We start from the raw sequence: 5,789 nt of genomic DNA, 5'->3' as shown, positions 1-5,789 counted from the left end.
TTGATGTAATCCAGCTTTAGTCAATCTGGGTTGTTATAACAGAATACCAAAGATGGGGTGGCTTATACGCAACAGAAATTTATTCTCACAGTTTGGGAGACTGGAAGTTCATGATCAAGGTGCAAGCATCATCTCATTCTGGTGAAGGCCTTCTTCTGGACTGCAGACTGCTGATTTCTCTTGTATGCTCATGCTCATTTGGTGGACAGAGAGCATGGGAGCTCTCTGAGGTTCCCTTCATAAGAGTACTAATCCCTTTCATGAGAGTTCTACCCTCATGACCTAATGACTTTCAAATGTCCAGTGTACTAATAAGATCAGACTAGGGGTTAATATTTCAATACATGAGTTTTGGGGGACACCAATGCTCAGTCCATAATGAGTCCCAGGTTTGTACTTTGGCCTCTGTTTTCTATGATTTAGGTGTCATCTAAGAAATCAATGCCAGATTCAATATCATGAAGATTTCCGCCTATGTTTTATCTAAGAGTTTTATAGTTTCATACTTTGTGGTTAAGTCTTTAATCCATTTTGAGCTAATATCTTTATATGGTATAAAGTAAGATCCAACTGTATTCTTTTCCATGTTGATATTTAGTTTTCCCAATAAAAAGGGTTGAAGAGACGGTCATTTCCTTATGTTTTCTTGGCACCCTGATGAAAAGAATTTGACCATATATGTGAAAGTATACTTCTGAGTTCTCTATTCTGTCTATATATTTGTCATTTGTCTTTATGCCAGTTTCAAACTGTTTTGATTTCTATAGCTTTGTAATATATTTTGAAATAAGAAAGTTCAAGTCTTTCAGCTTTGTTCTCCTCTCTCAAGATTATTTTGGCTATCCAGGGTCCCTGTGATTCCATATGGATTTTAGGTTGGTTCTTTTTCTATTTTTTCAAACAGTGTCATTAAGATTTTGATAGAGAGTGTAGTGAATCTAGATTGTGTTGGACAGTGTGAACATTTTAAGAATACTGTCTTGCAATCCATGAATATGAAATATCTTAAATTTACTTATGTCTTAATTTCTTTCAGAAGTGTTTTGTAGTTTTCAGTATACAAATCTTTCACTTTCTTGGTTAAGTTTATTCCTAAGTATTTTATTCTCTATTATGTGATTGTGAATGGAAATTTTGAAAATTAATTTTCTTTTCAGATTATTCATTGTAAATATACAGAAATGCAACTGGTGTGTGTATGTGTCAATTTTGTATCTTACAAATTTGCTGAATTAGTTTATCAGTTCTAATAGGTTTATTGTAGAATCTTTTAGGCTTTCTACATAAAAGATCATGTCATCTGTGAACTCATTTTACCATTTTCTTTCCAATATGAATGCTTATTAGTTTTCTTGCCAAATTGTTCTGGCTAAAACTTCCAGTATTATGGTGAACAGAAGTGGTGAGAGTGGGTATTCTTGCTTTGCTCCTGATCTTAGCAAAAAGAGTTTCAGTTGAAGTCGCACATGTCAGCTGTGGCCTTTTTATATATGGTCTTTATTTCATTGAGGTAATTTTCTTCTATTCCTAGTCTGTTGTGTATTATTATTTTTTTTTTTAAATCATGAAAAGTTGTAGAATTTTGTTAAATGCATTTTCTGCATTGCTTGTGATAATCATGTGTTTTTTGTTTTTTATTCTATCAATTAAATATATTGCATTATTGATTTCCATATGTCCATTGTGACTAAAGTCATTTGGAATTATTTAAAATTTAGACTGTTGTTTTATATACAAGCCTTACAGCCTTATATTCTTTCGCTTATCCTGAATCCCTTCCTATCAGTTTTCTATAATATATTTATTTTAGAAATTCTAAATATACCTTCTACTTTTTTTAAGAGGTCAAATTTACATGGTGGAACATAATATCTTTCTATAAGCCTTAACTACTGTTAGAGAACTATTATTAATAAACTTAAATATACAAATAAATTCTTTTAAAGTTTTTATTATGACATTATTGTAATTTAACAAGTATTCTACTTTACTTTATACCATCTTAAAACCAAGGCATAGATTTAGAAATTAAAACAACATAGAAATTCTCTATTTTTTTATTAAATATGCAATAAGTATTTTGGCATAACAGATATAGAGAAACCTTACCTTTCCTTTTTTGAATAAATCATATTTATTATTTAATAAAAATAATACATATGTCTTCCAATTCCTTGGCAAATGTAATATAATAAAAGCAAACAACACTACAAAATCAAGACTACCAAAATTTGAATAGCTATTTAAAGATTATTTAAAGCGTCGTATCTGTCTTGTTTCCTAACATCTGTTTGTTTGTTTTTTTCTAGTGGGATGGGATTTTGTTTGTTTGTTTGTTTAATAACTGCATGCTTAGATAAATCATTACTTCCTTGAATCTCTTAAAACCAAGCCATTTGTTATTTTATTTTCTTTTAGACATCTGCTTCTATCAAAAAAAAAAATACACACACACACACACACACACACACACACATACACACACACACACATTTCTGTGTTCACAACTTGCTACTATTTACCCATATGCTTGCAATAACTCTCAGTAGCCACAAGTCAAATCCACTCATGTGGAGAAGGTTAATTATCACTTATGAATCTATTCTCATCAAAATTCAACTAGCACAAAATTTGCACTTAAATTTTCACAAGATAACATTAGTAACTTCCAACTTAAAATTCAACAGTTTAAATCATCTAATTATCTCACTACAGGTGAAGTAATAATTTATCGGTGCTAAAATAATATTACCAATTCTCCTTGTTTGCTCTCTTTTTAGAAATCAACTTTACGAAATGTGATTGTTCTTAAGTTTCTGGAATATCTAAAGAACATTGATAATCTTAAGAAGACCTAGTTAAGTTCAGAGTTTTCATGGACATTGGCATTCATGAAAAAGTTATTTTTAATTAACTAAGCAAAAAGTAGATTAAAAACTGGTCGAAAAATTATATTCCTTTATCACTCATTCCTTAAAAGTAAAAGCTTTTGTTCAAGATTATTGGTTTAGGATATATGGTCATTTTTAACACAGGTAGTCAAATTCATGAATATTATGTAAAAAAAAAATCTAAAATCCATCAAATTCATCAAGAATTCTTCTCAAAAGGCTGTCTGACTCTACGCAGAGCAGAAACTGTCTACCTGCATCTCCTTTAATAAAGCAGTTTGCGTCTACCACCTTCAAACTCACAGCTTACCCACTAAAGATGTAGTTCTACATCTTACCCACAGGTCTAATAATCAAGTAAATAACACCGTTAAAGATACAATTCACCTTAGAAGTGTTCTTTGACAGTTCATAAAAATAGAGTAATATTTAATGATTCCATAATAGAAAAGATTATGCACATTCGAATGCATATTTCTTCCTGCTTTTATATTTTTAATGAGTCATAAAATATAATATTCTCTGGGTTATGTGAACCAAGGAACCCATCCCTCACATCCATTAATGGCTTCTTTATTTTACAGTTTCCACAGGCAGTGTGTCAGGCTTCACCAGGCCCACAAAGGTTGCCAAAAAAGGAAAAGCCTTTAGTATTTTATGTGTATAAAACATATTTTATGAATAGGTTCAACTGGCTTTAATAATCCATCTTGAAGAATTTGTGCCTACCCTCAAGTGATAACACCATATCATAATAGATCACTATAAGAATATATATTATATATATGGCAGAACTGTATAGCTAAGAGTAAAGTCAAAAAAGGCAAATAAATTTTAACTCTGTTACACTCTAAAATAGCAGGAATTCTGTACTGTCTTTCCTTTTATCCAACTCAAAAATGCCATCCTTTGCATGAATGCAGCTACCTCTCTTAAATCACTTTTCTCTTGGCACAATCACTTTCCTTTATGTATTCTCAATGTCATGAATAATAAAGATTCTAATGATTAATATATTCTTTCATCTCAAAACCAAGTTCATATTCTTGGGTTTATTCTCATACCTCAGTTAACAAGAAAGTTAATTAAATTCAAATTTTGGAAAATATTTACTCAAAGTAAGGGCTTCTCATTAATAATTTGAAAATTATTTCAAATATCGCTTTCCTAAAGTTCACATAACATTTCTATTTAAAATATTATCTGTCCTTTACATAATGACTAGTGTTGTTGATGATGTTGGTGGTGGCCGTGGTGCTAGTATTGCTGATAGTGATAATAATGATGATGCTGTAAGTGATTTTCAGAGACTGATGACAACCCTACAAAGTTTGTGTCATTATTCCTACTTTGTTTACTTCTCATGATACCACCACTCTGATTCCCGATTTCTATTTTCTAAATTTCTCATTTTTATTGTTTTGTTTCTAATTTTCATTTGTGTCTACTAATTTTACTTTGCACGCTATAGTAATTTTTCGAATCTAAAATGTGGAAACGATTTGTGGATTAGCAAACTTCATTGACTTTTTAGTGACAACCCACATATTTTTTTCATAATCACATGAGTTAACTGTAGTTTCATTTACTGACAAAGTAACTATAAGTATAATATAATATGTAAAGTGAAAGCAAAAATAAAAAATAAAAAATAATGAAAAATAAAATTTAAAAATTTAAACAAAAATAATTATGTTATTAGTGATATATTTCCTTATTAAACAATGTTAATATAGTCCTAATTTTCCTCATTTTTATCCATCCGGAATAATAAAGTTAAGTGGTTGATTTAAAGAGCATACTTTAGAAATAAATTTTTAACTTGAATATTTACAATAAAACTAAGTAAAAAGTAGAACTATGGCAAAATTATTTTAAAAATTATAACTTTTTAGGTTCTTACTAGCATCAAAAATATATCATTGTCTCATTGTTAGTATTTAAAACTTCTATTAGATTTGGTTAACAATATGGGACTTAAATCTCATTATTAAAGAAATAATTCTATTTACATTCTATTATATTTCTTTGAAAACTATTTCCGTAGGTAATGCAAGTAGAAAACCTGAGGTAAATGTTCATATTGCTCAATTAGTGATGTTTTATTGGCCCTCTTACACCTGGAGACAGTCTAAAGAAAAGTCTAATAATTCTTGAAGTCTACAGCCATGCCACCCTGAACAAGCCCTATCCTGTCTGATCTCGGAAGCTAAGCAGGGGCGGGCCTGGTTAGTACTTGGATGGGAAACCACCTAGGAAGACCAGGTGCTGTAGGCATAAAAAACAAAAAATAAGGGATTATAAACTGACAAGGTCCTTGCAATCTGTGAAGTCAACCAAGGGTTGCCTCACCTAAAAATCAATAAATAAATACATAAAATAATAATTCTTGAAGATGCAATGATTTGCTACTGACTGTGATGCCAACAGCAGCTTTTCCTCTGTTGCTTCTCTATGAGTTTGTACACATGACAACTGACAGATGTTTAGGGAAGGACTTCGACAGTCCATATTGGCATGAGCAGTAACTGACAACATAATGAATCGTTTTCTACTCTAGAAATACTGTAGATATATGCTATTTCCTAATTCTGTGGAGACATTTCCTAAGCCTCATATTTTATGTCAACTCATAGATAGACCACTTCATCTTTAACTCCACCCTATCCTGTTAACAGTAGGAGGAATAAATGATTGTTGGGTTTAAAAAATAAAATAAAGATTTAAAATAAATGTATTCTTTTCATAAATTTGGAAAACTTGATTCCTGAACAAATACAATGTTCCATTCTGCTCTAAAAACTTTATAGAGTCCACAAGTATAAAAGAAAAATACCTTGAAATCATACAAAATGTTCATAATTAGTAGTATGTTTTGAAACTATGTATAAATGAGTG

General features: G+C 30.4%; 1 pseudogene; it reads left to right on the top strand.

Annotated features, from left to right (window-relative positions):
- Nucleotides 1-5,049: 5,049 nt before the first annotated feature.
- On the top strand, nt 5,050-5,168 carry LOC111733245 (annotated as a pseudogene).
- Nucleotides 5,169-5,789: the final 621 nt, after the last annotated feature.

The sequence above is a fragment of the Pteropus vampyrus genome, unplaced genomic scaffold, assembly GCF_000151845.1.
Source record: "Pteropus vampyrus isolate Shadow unplaced genomic scaffold, Pvam_2.0 Scaffold13, whole genome shotgun sequence".
NCBI lineage: Eukaryota > Metazoa > Chordata > Mammalia > Chiroptera > Pteropodidae > Pteropus > Pteropus vampyrus.
Note: the sequence above shows the minus strand (reverse complement) of the source record. Positions and strands in the feature narration are given on the sequence as shown.